General features: G+C 47.4%; 1 long non-coding RNA gene across 1 annotated transcript in view; it reads right to left on the bottom strand.

Moving 5' to 3' along the window:
- The window catches only part of LOC137374125 (uncharacterized), a 44,637-nt gene that overhangs the window by 18,765 nt on the left and 7,901 nt on the right, over positions 1-17,971 (bottom strand). The window contains exon 2 of the long non-coding RNA XR_010975766.1: positions 2,575-2,714. This is a non-coding gene — a long non-coding RNA (uncharacterized lncRNA). The remainder of the gene's footprint in view (positions 1-2,574; positions 2,715-17,971) is intronic.

A 17,971-nucleotide genomic window follows, 5' to 3' on the forward strand; every position in this document is an offset into this window, starting at 1 on the left:
ATGGTGTCTCCTCCTTATATATGTCTGATGTCATCAGTTGCATCAGTGACCTGGTCCCTTAAAGGTACAGTTTCTAAAAGATGAAGTCATCATTACACTACATTACACTCTGCTGCCAGCCTTCACCATGGTATAGCAGCAGCTTATGCAGCTCCACCTTGCACCCCTGATAAGGGGAAATAGGAGAAGCAACACCAGCAGCAGCACCAGCAGCTTTCTCCTCAGGCACATGCCCCTCCACCGGGCAGAGGGGATGGACACCGAGAACCAGCTGGAAGAAGTCGAGACCCTCAGCACAGGGTCTACAGGCAAAGGATCAGCTCTCTCGACAGGACTGAGGCTCTGACTCCCACGGCAGGCCGCTGTTGACGTCTGCAGCCTCCTGGAACAAGGCCTCCTTCCCAGTGGAGCAGGTGGGCAAGCATTGCCAGTGGCTGATGTGCTTGTCACTGGAGGGCCACCACCACCCCCCCAACCACCCACCCCATGTCTCCACCTCTAGCCAAGATTGTGTGCTCTCTTCCGCAAGGCGAGAAAGCAGAGAGGTGCGTGTGGAGAGGAGGGAAAGACAATATTTGTGGAGGGTGACTTTGATGCATTAGTGCGAGAGAGCAATAGGATGAGGGTAAATGTGAGAGTTGGCTACTCAGATGGGGATGTGAGATGCTTGGAGAAAGAAAGGAGCTACAAGATGAGTTGTCCTGAGGAGTGGCGTGCAGGAGAAAGCTGGTAAATTGAGAGTGTTGGGGCTTGGCAGCTGAAAATGCTATGCCACTCACCTTCCCCCCACCCCCCTTGAGGTTCTGAATCATCTGGTACAATGTCTCCAGGATGGAGGGACCTCACCTCTGCTGCTGACTTCCTCAGCTACTTTCATGCACGCCTGCCTGGATCGAGAGGCTGTCCTTTTCTTTCTCTCATTGGGAGAGCTCACCTCACTGCAGCCCCTCTAGGTAAGAGTGAGAGACCCGAAGAGCAGCTTTCTCAGGTTTCCTCTCCATTACTATGGCTGCTGTAGCCTCAAAAATCTATGAACTGCTGAGCCCTTGTAACCCACGTCGTGGTCCCTTTAATTAGAAATCCTTCCTTGAACAAATCCAGCACGTCATCTCGCCACCCTCCCTGATTGGTTGGGGAACCCAGAGTCGGGTCACTAATATCGTGGCTCAGTTAAAGAGCCTTGACAAAGCCTGCTCCAGCTGTCAACTGATTCCCGACCTACAAATGGTCCCGCTGTTTGACCAGGGACTAAGTTGAGAAAATTCCACCCACAGGAAGGAATATCGCAAAAAGAGTAGACCATTCAGGCCCTCGAGCCTATTCCACTATTCAATACATCATGGCTAATTTCTTTTTTAATTCATTCATGGGATGTGGGCATCACTGGCCAGGCCAGCATTTATTGCCCATCCTTAATTGCCCTTGAGAAGGTGGTGGTGAGCTGTCTTCTTGAACCCCTGCAGTCCATGTGGGGTAGGTACATCCACAGTGCTGTTTTTATTGACTTCGTAGTGGTTAGATACAACTGAGTGGCTTGCTAGGCCATTTCAGAGGGCATGTAAGAGTCAACCACATTGCTGTGGGTCTGGAGTCACAAGTAGGCCAGACCAGGTAAGGACAGCAGATTTCCTTCCCTAAAGGACATTAGTGAACCAGATGGGTTTTTACAACAATCGACAATGGTTTCATGGCCATCATTAGACTAGATTTTTAATTCCAGATTTATTAATTGAATTCAAATTCCACCTTCTGCTGTGGTGGGATTTGAAACCATGTCCCCAGAGCAATACCCTGGGTCTCTGGGTTACTAGTCCAGTGACAATACCACTACGCCACCGCCTCCCCTATCTCTGTATATCACAACTTCATTTACCTGCACTGCTTCCATATCCCTTAATACTCTCACCCAACAAAAATAAACTGATCTGTTTTGAAATTTTCAATTGACCTAGTCTCAGCAACTTTTCTGGGGACAGAGTTCCAGCTTTCCACTATCCATGTGTGAAGAAGTGCTTCCTGACATAACCCTCGAACAGCCTAGCTCTAATTTTAAGGTTATGCCCCCTTGTTCTGGATTCCCTTACCAGAGGAAATAGTTTCTCTGTATCTACCCTATCAACTCCTTTAATAATCTTAAACACCTCAATTAGATTACCCCTTAACTTTCTATGTGCAAGGGACAACAAGCCTAAGCAATTATAATCTGCCCTCATATCTTAACCCTTTTAGCCCTGGTATAATTCAGGTGACCCTGGGCTTCACCCCCTCCAAAGTCAATATGTCCTTCCTGAGATGAGGTGCCCATAAATGAACACAGTACTGCAAGAGTAGAGGCATAGTAGGGTAGTTAGAGGGACTGGACTCAAAAGAGTTAAATAACTAAAGCTTTGCTGGAATTACTGTTTTGCAAAAATGGACTGCTCTTAAGCTTTCAAATCAACTGGGTGCAGATGGAAATGACTGATGATCACAAATATTTTGTTATTTGCAAGCTAAAAGAGGGAGGACTAGTTTGAAACATGAAGTGATCTGTCCAGCATCGGCAAAATCGGCAGCAAGCAGAACAAAACTTACTCCAAAATTCTGTTCGAGCTGGTCAACAAGCACCTGCACATTTCTCCAGACAGGATGTACATCGTGTTCCAAGACCTGGATGCTGCTAATGTTGGCTGGAATAGCACCACCTTCTGATCCAGAGCATTCCTAAATGATCACTGTAATAAAAAAGATCCATTATCTCTTACTCTAGATGCAGTCGTGCGTATTAGAAAACTCTTGTTATTTGTTGAAATATAATCAAATATAACCCCCTTTTATTATTTTCCAGCATTAAAGCTTTATTAATTGTGGTTTAATATTCAATTTGCTAGACTACAGTTTTAGTTCTCCTTTATTAGAATTAGTAAAGATAATGATGTTTAGGTTGGCATTTCTTTGCAGCTAGCATGGCCATTAGTTTCAATATCTCCAATAACTGCAGAAGCAAGGGTAGCTTGTAGAGAGGCACTGTCTGTGTCCAGACGTGTACATGCCAGGCCCATGATTTGGGAGAATAGTGGGTGTGGAGGTATATGATTGAATACATTTTGCTGCAATTTTGTTTTGGGGTATAACTGTAAGGGGTGGGGCCACTCTAAGTTTAGAGGTTTGAGCTGTGGATGCTACAATAGGGTGCAGAAGGTGCGTGCAATGAAGTTACAGTTCTAACCAAGGAGCAACTGGGTATTATAACTTTCAATTGTTCCTTATAAACTGCAATTCAAATATTGCATGTATGAACTCTTAGTTCTGCTTCAACAAAAATCATAACTTTTACCAATATCAAGTCAGCTTCGAACTTTAGGACAGACAATCCACAGAGATTTTGAAAAATTACAAGTCAGTACTCCAGATGCAGTCAAAACTTTGTACAACTGGAGCATAACTTCTATCCCTTCGTATACCAGCCCCCTTGAGATAAAAGTTAACATACCATTAGCCTTTTTAATCATTTTTGTACCTCTCCACAAGTTTTCAGTGATTTCTGTACACGGACCCATAAAACTCTCTGCTCCTCCGTAGTTCCGAGTTTCTCACCATTAAGAAAATACACTGTTTTATCTTAATCGAAAGGTGGATGACCTCACATTTCTCCACACTGAACTCGATCTGCCACAGTTTTGCCGACTCACTTATTCTATCAATGTTCATTTGTAACTTTCAGCTCCCATCTACACAACGTACTGTGCCACCTTACTTAGTCTCATCAGCAAACCTGGCTTTGCGACTCTCCATTCCTTTATCTCCTTCTTCTTTAGCCTCCTTGTCTTGAGAGACAATGGGTAAGTGCCTGGAGGTGGTCAGTGGTTTGTGAAGCAGTGCCTGGAGTGGCTATAAAGGCCAATTCTAAGTGACAGACTCTTCCACAGGTGCTGCAGATAAAATTGGCTGTCGGGGCTGTTACACAGTTGGCTCTCCCCTTGCGCTTCTGACTTTTTTCCTGCCAACTGCTAAGTCTCTTCGACTCGCCACACTTTAGCCTTGCCTTTATGGCTGCCCGCCAGCTCTGACGATCACTGGCAACTGACTCCCACGACTTGTGATCAATGTCACAGGACTTCATGTCGCGTTTGCAGACGTCTTTAAAGCGGAGACATGGACGGCCGGTGGGTCTGATACCAGTGACGAGCTCGCTGTACAATGTTTCCTTGGGGATCTTGCCATCTTCCATGCGGCTCACATGGCCAAGCCATCTCAAGCGCCGCTGGCTCAGTAGGGTGTATATGCTGGGGATGTTGGCCGCTTCGAGGACTTCTGTGTTGGAGATACGGTCCTGCCACCTGATGCCAAGGATTCTCCAGAGACTGCGAAGATGGAACGAATTGAGACATCGCTCTTGGCTGACATATGTTGTCCAGGCCTCGCTGCCATAGAGAAAGGTACTGAGGACACAGGCTTGATACACAAGGACGTTTGTGTCCTGTGTCAGCGCGCCATTTTCCCACACTCTCTTGGCCAGTCTGGACATAGCAGTGGAAGCCTTTCCCATGCGCTTGTTGATTTCTGCATCGAGAGACAGGTTACTGGTGATAGTTGAGCCTAGGTAGGTGAACTCTTGAACCACTTCCAAAACATGGTCGCCGATTTTGATGGATGGAGCATTTCTGACATCCTGTCCCATGATGTTCGTTTTCTTGAGGCTGATGGTTAGGCCAAATTCATTGCAGGCAGCCGCAATCCTGTCGATGAGTCTCTGCAGGCACTCTTCAGTGTGAGATATTAATGCAGCATCATCAGCAAAGAGGAGTTCCCTGATGAGGACTTTCCGTACTTTGGTCTTCGCTCTAAGACGGGCAAGGTTGAACAATCTGCCCCCTGATCTTGTGTGAAGGAAAATTCCTTCTTCTGAAGACTTGACTGCATGTGAGAGCAGCAGGAAGAAGAAGATCCCAAACAGTGTAGGTACGAGAACACAGCCCTGTTTCATGCCACTCAGGATAGGAAAGGGGTCTGATGAGGCACCGCTATGCTGAATTGTGCCTTTCATATTGTCATGGAATGAAGTGGTGATACTTAGTAGCTTTGGTGGACATCCGATCTTTTCTAGTAGTCTGAAGAGACCACGTCTGCTGACGAGGTCATAGGCTTTGGTGAGATCAATGAAAGCAACGTAGAGGGGCATCTATTGTTCACGGCATTTCTCCTGTAGCTGGCGAAGGGAGAACAGCATGTCAATGGTGGATCTCTCTGTTCGAAAGCTACACTGTACCTCAGGGTAGACATGCTCAGCCAGCTTTTGGAGCCTGTTTAAAACGACTCGAGCAAAGACTTTCCCCACTATGCTGAGCAGGGAGATTCCATGGTAGTTGTTGCAGTCACCCTTGTTCTTATAGAGGGTGATGATATTGGCATCGCGCATGTCCTGTGGTACTGCTCCCTCGTCCCAGCATAGGCAAAGCAGTTCGGAGAGTGCTGAGAGTATAGCATGCTTGGCACTCTTGATTATTTCAGGGGTAATGCCGTTCTTCCCAGGGGCTTTTCTGCTGGCTCGAGAATCAATGGCATCACTGAATTCCGATTTTGTTGGCTGTACGTCCAGCTCATCCACGACTGGCAGAGACTGGGCTGCATTGAGGGCGGTCTCAGTGACAACATTTTCCCTGGAGTACAGTTCTAGGTAGTGCTCCACCCAGCGGTCCATTTGCTTGCGTTGGTCAGTGATTGTGTCCCCTGATTTAGATTTGAGGGGGGCGATCTTCACAGACAAGAGGGCAACAGGTATGTACAAATAATAATAATAAATAACTTCGCAGATTGCAATTTTGTTAATAACTTATTCTGTATGTGAAAATGATCAGGTTTCAAACATATTCTAGAATTACCTCATGAATCAACCAAATAAGTGACAATTACATGACCGTAAACTACTGATTAATATTATTAACAGATTTCCAGTGGCATTGGCAATCTGGAGCATACTTTGCTATTTAGCTGCTAAGGCAGAGCTGTTTTTAAAATGGCCTATCCCATTTGGGCCACTGTTCAAGGATCTTGAATTTTATAAATCACTGGTTATGCCTCGGCTGGAATATTGTGGACAATTCTGGATACCATACTTCAGAAAAGATATAAAGGCCTTAGAAAGTGTACCAGCATGTTACTAGGGATGAGGAGCATCAAGAGGCTAGAAAAGTTAGAACTGTTCTCCTTGGAGCAGAGAAGGTTAAAAGGTGACCGAATAGAGGTTTTCAAGATAATGAGAGGTGAGTGGGCCAATAACCAAAGGTCATAGATTCAAGGTGATTGGTAAAAGATCAAGTGGGGAGATGCGGAGAATTTTTTCACTCATAGAGCTGCCAGATCTGGAATGGTTGGCCGGAAAAAGTGTTGGAATCTGATTTCATAAACACTTTTAACAGGGAATTGGACTATTTGAAAATGAGGATTTTACAGGGTTATGGACAAAAAGCGGGTTGTGGGATTAAGCATGACTGCTCTTTCTAAGAGCCAGCACAGGCACGATGGGCTGAATGGCTTCCGTCCGTGCTGTAAGCTTGTATTATTCTATGAATTCCCACTGGGCATGTGATATAAACAGGCAGATCCAGCTAACTGTAAGTGCTTGTAAACTCATGCAAAAGTAATTTTTATGGGTATTATAATGATCTCCTGCTTAAGATCGGCAGAGGCTCATCATCATCAGAACCCCCGAAAAACAGCATAAGTGTTGACTGGAGGTCATGCAAATCCCCAAAGAATTGTTACCCTTTGCAGGTAATTAGCAGGTTACTGTAGCTGCATGTAAGTTTCCACTTCCAGATCAGAATAACCCAACATAGAGTGACTGACTTTCTTGTTTTAAACCAGATCATTTTCACATAGAATAAGTTATTAACAAAGCTGCAATTGTAGAGTATTTTGCATTTGCAACAAAATATGACATTTTAAAACAAAGCATTAGGAGTGTTATGCACTAGACACAAAACTTAGTCTCTTCTGGTGTTGCTCGTGAGGGACTGAATTTTGTCAGCCTGTCATGGGTCCCAGTGGTGGCACTGGAAGTGGATGCCATCACCAAAGGTCATGTGAATGGTGCGGCAGCTGGCCAATGAACATAACCGAGGTGTGGGGACCATCCTATCGCAGGGCTACGAGGCACTGATGGTGGCTTCAGCTGATGAAAATGCAGATGCTGGCTCCATCTTTAAAGCACTGCCAGCCCTGGTTGTACTGCTGCTTTTTCCTGATGGTGTGAATCTGGAGTGCAGCTGGATCCCATACTGCTGCTGTAATTCCTGGATCCCCCTGCAACCCCCACCCCCCCCCCCACCCCCACTGCTGCTGTGACTCCTGAATCTCTCTCTACTGCTGCTGCTAGACCCTGTACTGCTGCTGTGACTGGTGGACACCCCTCTACTGCTGCTGTGACTCCTGGACCCCCCTCTACTGCTGCTGTGACTCCTGGGCCTCCCTCTTCTGCTGCTGTGACTCTTGGACACCCCTCCCCCTACTGCTGGTGTGACTCGTGGATTCCCCCCCCCCCCCCCCCCCCGTTGTATGATTGCCTTTCAGAGTGATGGTCCTTTAAGATCTCAGTGTGCTAATGAGCTAAGTACCAGCATGTAGTCATGTGACTACAAGCCAGAGTCGCTCTGCAACTGTAACACCTAGAGGAAGGTTCTGTAAATAGTTTGCTCTGTACTGTATATGATAGTTTAGCTGTAATAAACCTGTTCGAGATCTTCAGCAAACTGGATTCCACACATGTCATTTATGTTGTATCAGACAACAAAAAGAAAGCAATATATGGTGGAAGTGGTGGTGAGAAGAAAAAATGTCTAAGTTGAAGACCACGGGTAAAATAGCCTTGAAAATGACCTTTCCTATAGCCAGAAGAGAGAAAGTTCAAGAGAAATACTAGTCCAAACAGTAGAAAGAGAAAAGGAACTCACCTCCAGTTGTAGAAGACAGTGCACAGAACGACAGGCTGCAAGTAAGTCAGGTGAGTCATTGTGCCAACGGTCGAGGGATACTATTTTTAAAAAACAAGCTTTGATGTGCTTAAAAGATTGATTTTTTTCTAAAGGCTCCATGAAACAAAATGGGAAAGACCCAACTCCACTCCCAGGCTGATCAAGGTTACAAGAGGTGTCTTATTGCAAAAAGCACAGGAAAACCCTGATCACTGCAGAGCCTCCATCCCCGCAGCCAAAGTTAAAAAAACTCATTAAATCACTTGAACATGCAGAAAAGCTTCCATTCACAAAGCCACAGTTAAAATAAATTAAACCATTCGAGCGTGAACAACATAAACAAACCCAAGCAAAAAAACCGCAATTGAACTGCCTATTGAACAGCTGTGTAAACAGACCAGCTTAAGTGCTGCAAGCAAGATAAAGACAGAGCACTGTCAAACACCTGCCCCTCTCAATCCAAAATCTGTTTGAATAACAGAGAGTTTCTTTAAGGGGAAACAGTGCAAAGTCATAGAACGAGTCTTAAAGCAAGTTTTAAGCAAAAGAATAGCAGGAAGATGGTACCAAATTTCCTAGCATGAACTGGAAGGCCATGGATATCCTATCTGAGTTCCAACTTTTCAAACAAAGAATGCAGTTATGTTTTACAGACCAAGTGATTGTCGAACCAGAGAAATAGACTGCAAAAATACTCATAGCAGTTGGAAATTATACAGAATCAATACCTCTCACTTATCTGAAGAGGACCAGAGAGATCCTGCAAAGATATGGAAAGTGCTCGAAGATCAACTTTGATTAAGAGTGAATTTTGGAATTCACCTCCTGGAATTGATGTCCTACAGGCAACAGCCACAGGAATCAATAGATCAGTTCCTCGGCAGATGCCGTCATAAGGGCAACAAATGCAATTTTTCAGAAACTGAGCTGTTGGACTGCATAATGGAATTGGTGATTATATCAACTCCCATTGAAGCATTTCAGAAAGACCTCTTGGGGAAAAAGAAATGTCTCAGCATAGATGCACTGCGAGAAGATGGCAGGAAATATGAAGCCATTGTAGTTGGACAACAGCATCTGCAAGCGCTAGTCGCAGTCACCAGTATTGCCACGATAACCAGGTCAAAAGCAGCGAGCAAGCCATGTGATTAGTGTGGTTAGTCCCATTCACTGCGAAGTTGTCTTGCATTTCAAGACCTGTGCAAGGCATGTGGTGCAAAAGGACACTGGGCCCGCCTCTGCAAAAAGTCTGGCTCCAAAGACGTAGCCAGAAATCACAGTAGGAAACAAGCAAATAGAAGACGGGCACAGCAACATGGCAACAGTAGCATGAAGAGCTCCAGAGACCTGCATAAATGCAAGCTGATACACAAGGTCCACAGTGAAACAGACCTGAGACAAGACCCAGAGAGAAGTGATTCTCAGCCAGGAGAACATCAAACACTTCACATTGTGAACCTGACACATCACGTTGGTGAAGTCAAACACCAGAAGCTTTCACCACTATTAACATTATGTGCCCAAAGAAAGCTGGCAAACATACACACAGGGTTAAGATTGACACCAGCACGAGTGCAAATATCCTACCAGTCTAAATCCTGAACGATCTGTACCAGAGTCATTGGAAATCAATGAGATAGCCGACAGCTGCAAAGTTATCTGCATACAATGAGTCACCCATCCCTTGCAGTGGCACACTGACAATGCAATGCCGCTAAGGAAGTCGGCATGGAGACCACAAATATTCTACCTGGTAGATATGAGTGGACCAACGTGTAAGGACATCATCATCATAACTCTCCACGAGGTCACCAAGGGATAAATTACAGCAGAAGAGACCAAGAGTATACCCACGTTGAGACACATTGATCCTCCAGGATCTCAGTGATTCTGGTTTGGAGAGTATCAGCTCCTTCTCAGAGATGCCACACCAGGAGAACAAAGATCCAAACTCAGATGGTGAAAGTTCTTTGTCAACAGGCAGTGTTTCTTCACGCTCTAGTGACTCAGAAGAATAGATTAACATTGTCACTACCAAGAAGCAAAGACTGGCAGAGGGGAGCATTGCCTAGGGGAAATCTCCAAGGACCGGAACCCACTCACAGACTCTGTCCAGCACCAAACGGTACAGTCTAGAAATCCAGCAACAGCACAACTATGCCACGCCTTCACTTCTGCTCTCCAGAGAACTGCCAGCACCACAACGAGCCAGAATGGACAGGTACCTCCATGAGACCAAGTACTCTTCCCCCAACAAGTCCTTGACCTTGAGCCCCAAGCCTTCAGACACAGAGGATGAGTAGAGGTGAAGACACGAATGGCCTGAGGAGGCAGAGGAGGAATGAGTTGAAGCATTGTCTGTCGGCTCTTTGAGATGAGGTGCCAGAACTTTCCAAGAATGACAAGACCTCAAAAGTTGTCATCTTGAGAAAAGCAACAGAGTATGTTAGCAGGTTGAAGGCAGAGCAACAGAAACTGAATGCAAAGAGGGCGAAACTTCAGAAAAACAGCAACTGATGAGACACAAATTCTCTGAGGTTGTCAAACCACCAAAATGATATATGGACTCTTAAGCCTGTGTGCCTGTAAATTTTGTAATCTATATCCCATACAACTAGTTTTGATGTGATCTAATTTTATGTATTTTTACTTCCAGTATACAAGACTTATCTTTGGAAAGAAAGGGGATATTGTATGATTGCCTTTCAGAGTGATGTCCCTTTAAGATCTTAGTATGCTAATGAACTAAGTACCAGGATATAGTCATGTGACTAGAGACAGCGTCACTCTGCAACTTTAACACATAGAGGAAGGTTCTGTAAAATGTTTGCTCTGTACAGTATATAATAGTTCAGCTGTAATAAACCCGTTTGCGATCTTCAGCATAACTGGATTCCATGCATCTCATTTATGTTGTAACAGACAACATAAAGAACTCATTACACCCTCTACTGCTGCTCTGACTCTTGGACCACCCCCTCCCCCCCACCCCACCTCTACTGCTGCTGTGACTCCTGGATCCCCTCTACTGCTGCTGTGACTCCTGGACCTCCCTCTGCTGCTGCTGTGACTCCTGGACCTCCTTCTACTTCTGCTGTAGCTCCTGGACCTCCCCCTTCTGCTGCTGTGACTCCTGGACCTCCATCTACTGCTGCTGTGACTCCTGGACCTCCCCCTACTGCTGCTGTGACTCCTGGACCTCCTCCTACTGCTGCTGTGACTCCTGGACCTCCACCTACTGCTGCTGTGACTCCTGGACATCCCCCTACTGCTGCTGTGACTCCTGGACCTCCATCTACTGCTGCTGTGACTCATGGACCTCCCTCTACTGTTGCACCAGGACTGCGAGCCAAATAGATGGAGCAGCTGGAGCCAACCGGGACTATGTGTGAAGCAAGTCACTGGGCAGCCCCACAGTTCAGCGATGCCTCCCTGGAGATTTTCCTCCAGGCTGCAAGGGAGGTCATCTTCCCAAGAGATAGCAAGAAAAGTCTCTCCCACCTGACCAGACAAGCCTGATGGAGTTTGCAGAGGAGGGCAGCAGCTGCCAGAGGGTCAATGACTTCTTTTGCTCCACCAAGATGAGTCCTCTATACGCATCTCCTCTTTGGGGCTTGCAGGACGGAGCGCTACTTGGGGAGGGAGTGACCATAAAAGCAGTGACAAGAGGGTGAGGGATCACCACATCCAGTCAGATGCATGGCTGCATCTCGGCAACAGGCCGCCTTCTTTCAGAGCTCACCCCCACTATATCCCCAGAGAACAGTTGTGAAGAGGAGCTATTTCTGAGACCTCATCAAGGGACAGGGGGCTGCTACTAGCATAAGCGTTCTGTTGTTCTCCTTGCAAGGTCTAACTGTGTCCCCCTTTCCACTTGCAAGTCCCATAGCACCAGGCAGTGGGATCCCTGATATGCATCCTCTGATGCTGGCAAAGGAGGAGGCTCAGGAGCTAACAGGGGCCCAGGGCGGCCTTGCAATCGCAGATGGTGAGAAAGGAGTGCCTGCACGATAAAGTGAGGAGACATTGTGTTCATGTGTCCTCCACCACACCTCTGGAGATCCACATCATGCATGTATGACATGAGGAGATCTGCACAACCTAACCTACAAAGGTTTGTGTTTTCTCATGTAGGTCATGGCACTTCGGAGGCAAACTCAGCCGCTGGGACAGGGGGCCTGCAGTTGACCTGTGAGGAGGAGGTGGACAAGTAAGAGGATGTAGTTTTTTAAAAATTCATTCATGGGATGTGGGCGTCGCTGGCTAGGCCAGAATTTATTGCCCATCCCTAATTGCCCTTGACAAGGTGGTGGGGAGTTGCCTTCTTGAAACACTGCAGTCCATGTGAGGTAGGTACACCCACAGTGCTGAGGAAGGGAGGTCCAGAATTTTGACCCAGCAACAGTGAAGGAAGGATGATATAGTTCCAAGTCAGGATCGTGTGTGGCCTGGAGGGGAACTTGCAGGTGGTGGTGTTCCCATGTATTTGCTGCCCTTGCCATTCTAGCTGGTGGAGGTTGCGGGTTTGGAAGGTGCCGTCAAAGGAGCCTTGGTGCGTTGCTGCAGTGCATCTTGTAGATGGTACTCACAGCTGCCATTGTGCATCAGTGGTGGAGGGAATGAATGTTGTGAATGGGGTGCTAATCAAGTGGGTTGCTTTGTCCTGGATGGTGTCGCGCTTCTTGAGTGTTGTTGGAGCTGCACCCATCCAGGCAAGTGGAGAGTATTCCATCACACTCCTGACTTGTGCCTTGTAGATGGTGGACAGGCTTTGGGGAGACAAGAGGTGAGTTCCTCACCACAGGATTCCTAGCCTCTGACCTGCTCTTGTAGCCACGGTATTTATATAGCTACTCCAGTTCAGTTTCTGGTCAATGGTAACCCCTAGGATGTTGATAGTGGGGAATTCAGCAATGGTTATGCCATTGAATGTCAAGGGGAGATGGTTAAATTCTCTTTTGTTGGAGATGGTCATTGCCTGGCACTTGTGTGGCACAAATGTTACTTGCCACTTATCAGCCCAAGCCTGGATATTGTCTAGGTCTTGCTGCATTACTACACAGACTGCTTCAGTATTTGAGGAGTCGCGAATGATGCTGAGCATTGTGCAATCATCAGCAAACATCCCCACTTCTGACCTTATGATTGAAGGAAGGTCATTGATGAAGCAGCTAAAGATGATTTGGTTCAGGATATCCTGAGGAACTCCTGCAGTGATGTCCTGGAGCTGAGATGATTGATCCAACAACCACAACCATCTTCCTTTGTGCTCGGTATGATTCCAACCAGTGGAGAGTTTTTCTCCACTTCCCATTGACTCTAATTTTGCTCGAGCTCCTTGATGCCATACTCAGTCAAATGCTGCCTTGATGTCAAGGGCAGTCACTTTCACCTCACCTCTTGAGTTCAGCTCTTTTGTCCAGGCTTGAACCAAGGCTGTAATGAGGTCAGGAGCTGAGTGGCCCTGGCGGAAATCAAACTGAGTGTCACCGAGCAGGTTATTGCTAAGCAAGTGCCGCTTGATAGCACTGTTGATGACACCTTCCATCACTTTACTGATTAAGAGTAGACTGATGGGGTGGTAATTGGTCAGGTTGGACTTGTCCTGATTTTTGTGTACAGGACATACCTGGGCAATTTTCCACATTGCCGGTTAGATGCCAATGTTGTAGCTGTACTGGAACAACTTGACTCGGGGCACGGCAAGCTCTGGAGCACAGATCTTCAGTACTATTGCTGGAATATTGTCAGGGCCCTTAGCCTTTGCAGTATTCCGTGCCTTCAGTCGTTTCTTGATATCACGTGGAGCCTGGCATCTGTGATGCTGGGGACTTCAGGAGGAGGCCGAGATGAATCATCAGCTCGGCACTTCTGGCTCAAGATTGTTGCAAATGCTTCAGCCTTATCTTTTGCTCTTTTGTGGAGCCACCTCCTCCAGTTAGTTGTTTAATTGTCCACCACCATTCACGGCTGGATGTGGCAGGACTGCAGGGCTTAGATCTGATCCGTTGGCTATGGGATCGCTTAGCTGTCTATCGCATGCTGCTTACACAGTTTGGCACACAAGTAGTCCTGTGTTGTAGCTTCACCAGGTTAACACCTCATTTTGAGGTAAACCTGGTGCTGCTCCTGGCATGCCCTTATTCACTCTTCATTGAACCAGGATTGGTGTCCCGACTTGAGCGTCATGCTAGAGTGGGGGATATACCATGCCATGATTGTGGTTGAGTACAATTCTGCTGCTGCTGATGGCCCGCAGCACCTCATGGATGCCCAGTTTTGCATTGCCAGATCTGAAATCTATCCCATTTAGCATGGAGGTAGTGCCACACAACTCGATGGAGGGTATCCTCAATGTGAAGGCGGGGCTTCATCTCCACAAGGACTGTGCGGTAGTCACTCCTACCAATACTGTCATGGATAGATGCATCTGCGGCAGGCAGATTGGTAAGGACGAGGTCAAGTATGTTTTTCCCTCTAATTGGTTCCGTCACCAGCTGCCACATACCCAGTCTAGCAGCTAGGTCATTTAGGACTCGGACAGCTCGGTCAGTAGTGGAGCTACCGAGCCATTCTTGGTGATGGACATTGAAGTCCCCCACACAGACTATATTCTGTGCCCTTGCCACCCTCAGTGCTTCCTCCAAGTGGTGTTCAACATGGACCAGTACTGATTCATCAGCTGAGGGAGGGCGGTAGGTGGTAATCAGCAGGAGGATTCCTTGCCCATGTTTGATCTGATGCCATGAAACTTCATGGGGTCTGGAGTTGATGTTGAGAACTCCCAGGACAACTCCCTCCCAACTGTATACCACTGTGCCGCTGCCTCTGCTGGGTCTGTCCTGCCGGTGGGACAGGATGTACCCGAGGATGGTGATGGCGGTGTCTGGGACATTGTCTGTAAGATATGATTCCGTGAGTATGACTATGTCAGGCTGTTGCTTGACTAGTCTGTGGGACAGCTCTCCCAACTTTGGCACAAGCCCCCAGACGTTAGTAAGGAGGACTTTGCAGGTCAACAGGGCTGGGTTTGCCATTGTCGTTTCCGGTGCCTAGGTCGGTGCCGGTTAGTCCGTCCAGTTTCATTCTTTATTGACTTCATAGCGAATAGATACAATTGAGTGGCTTGCTAAGCCATTTCAGAGGGCATTTAAGAATCAACCACATTGCTGTGGGTCTGGAGTCACATGTAGGCCAGAACAGGTAAGGACACAGATTTCCTTCCCTGAAGGACATTAGTGAACCAGATGGGTTTTTACAACAATCGGCAATGGTTTCATGGCCATCATTAGACTAGCTTTTAATTCCAGATTTATTAATTGAATTCAAATTCCACCTTCTACTGTGGTGGGATTCGAACCCATGTTCCCAAAGCAATACCCTGGGGCTCTGGGTTACTAGTCCAGTGACAATACAACTACACCATCGTCTCCCCATGTCACATCATTCCACTGCACCCTCTACCAGAACAGATGCTCTCACATTGGTCAGTATGCACTCGGGCTTAGATTCAGGGTCACAAGCTGATGAGAGCACCATACACATGTCCAAGCAGTTGACGGACGCTGTGACAACCAAGGCCACTGACAGTCAAAACACCGTGGGTGGCTAGGCCCATGCTGAGCCCCAGGCCGATAATGAGCCTCTGGTGTCGGCACCACAAAATACGCTGGTGTTGCTAAGAGAGGTAAAGGAACATCTGGTGGAGCTGCCAGAGGCCATGCGCAGCCATGAGTGGACAATGGAGGAGTCCATCCATGCCATGAGTGGGGACATATCTCAAGCATGTGAGCGCATGGCTTCCTCCAACAAGAGGTTGGCAAACCTCATGCACTGCCAGATCCCACGTTTGTGCACAGACCTGCACACCATCGCCTTGGCCATGAGCTCAATGCAGCAATGGCGAGGTGAGAAAGGGACAAGGTGCCTGGAGTCTTCTCCAGGTCTTCGTCCTTCTATGCTCAGCAGGGAGGTTCAAATGAGCCTTGAAAGGAAGGAGGAGGGGCTGACCTCCACAGCTGGAGGCTCCCCTCAGGGCTCTCTAAGTGTGGTCAGCGGCTCCTCAGCCCCTCCACCAGTAGGCCTAGCTCCAGTAGATGCAACGACTGAGGAGGCTCCTTACTTGAGCAGGAACCCCTCAGCCAGCCAGGATCCTCCAGGCCTCAGGCAGCCAGAGGATGCCTGCCAAAGTCATTCCAGCCCAAGGGACAGCTCAATCAGCAGCTTGTCTCCACCTCAGCTGCCAGCGCAGGAGTTGCACCATGTAGAAGCACACAAAAACATATAAAGAAGAGCACCTGGATGCACTTGTAAGTTCATGGCTGTATTAATTGTGCCCTTTACATTGGTTGCAACAATTGTGCTAATAAATGGGGGTCAGAATAATTGCTGTAAATGGCTCCTGCTTTCATTGCTAACTTGTCAGATGCAACCCTCAATGGGCTGCCAGTGTAGGCATAGTGTCTCAGATGTGTCAGAGCCCGTGGTGAATCTGGGCGCTAGGCACTGGACTGAGATAGGAAGGAGGTGATAGGCAGAATACTGTGAAGTGAGTCTTTGTTCACTTTGAGAGACCATCGTAGTGGCAAGAAGCGGGTATGTATGAGATTGTCTCATGCCTCCCTTATGCGTCTCAAGATCCAGTGCCGCCTGCTCAGGAGCCTCCTCCACATCCTCCATCACAGAATCACAGAATTGTTACAGCACAGAAGGAGGCCATTCTGCCCATCATGTCTGCACTGCCTCTCCAAAAAAGCAATTTACCTCGTACCAATTCCTCGCCTTCTCCCCGTAGCCTTGAACATTCTTTCTTTTCAGATAACAATCCAATTCCCTCTTGAATGCCTCAATTGAACCTGCCTCCACCACATTCTCAGGCAGTGCATTCCAGATCCTAACCACTTGCTATATTTTCCTCATGTCACTATTGCTTCTTTTACCAATTAACTTAAATCTGTGCCCTCTTGTTCTCGATCCAATGGGAACAGTTTTTCCCTATCTACCCTGTCCAGACCCCTCATGATTTTGAATACTTCTGTGAAATCTCCTCTCAGCCTTCCCTTCTCCAAAAAAACAGTCCCAACTTCTCCAATCTACCCACATAGCTGATGTTCCTCATCCCTGGAACCATTCGCGTGAATCTTTTCTGCACTTTCTCTACTGCCTTCACATCTTTCCTAAAGTGGGCTGCTCAGAACTGGACGCAAAACTCCAGCTGAGGCCAAACCAGTGTTTTATACATTGTTTTATACAGTGTTTAACATAACTTCCTTGTTTTTGTACTCTATGTCCCTATTAATGACGCCGAGGATGCTGTATGCTCTTTTAACTGCTCTCTCAACCTGTCCTGCCATCCTTCAATGATTTATGCACAAATACTCCTAGGTCCCTTTGCTCCTGCACCCACTTCAGTCAGATGAAGACTGGTGATCAATCATGTCCTCTTCATGTAAGCCCTCCCACCTCTGCTGTGTGAGATCCTCGCTGGGGCATACTGCAGGGCTCCACTGGATTGCTCAAGGCACCAGAATTTCATCTTCAGCAGCCCAATGGCCTGCTCGATGGTTGCTCGGGTGGACCCGTGGCAGGTGTTGTACCTCTCTTCTGCTGCAGTGTGAGGGTTCCTCACAGGCGTGAGTAGACATGTCTTCAATAGTTAGCCCTTGTTCCCGAGAATCTATCCCTGAAGGCGAGTCAGGGGCCTGAAAAGGTGTGGCATCTGGGGCTGTTGAAGTATTAAGGCATCATGGCTGCATCCTGGGAAATGGGAACACACCTGCAGGTTATGTTGCTGGTGATCGTAGACCAGTTGTACATTAATGGAAGCCTTTCCTGTTGATGAAAGCCGCTGGATGCTCTATGGGAGCCTTGATGGCCACATGCGTGCAGTTGATGAGACCTTGCACCTGGGGGAATCCAGTGATGGCCCGAAGCCGATGGCCCTCTCCACCTGACTGTCTGGGTCGGTCCGGTACTGCACATCGTCGCCGGCCCTCTTGAACAGGGCATTGGTCGCCTCC

This window comes from Heterodontus francisci, chromosome 10, assembly GCF_036365525.1.
Source record: "Heterodontus francisci isolate sHetFra1 chromosome 10, sHetFra1.hap1, whole genome shotgun sequence".
NCBI lineage: Eukaryota > Metazoa > Chordata > Chondrichthyes > Heterodontiformes > Heterodontidae > Heterodontus > Heterodontus francisci.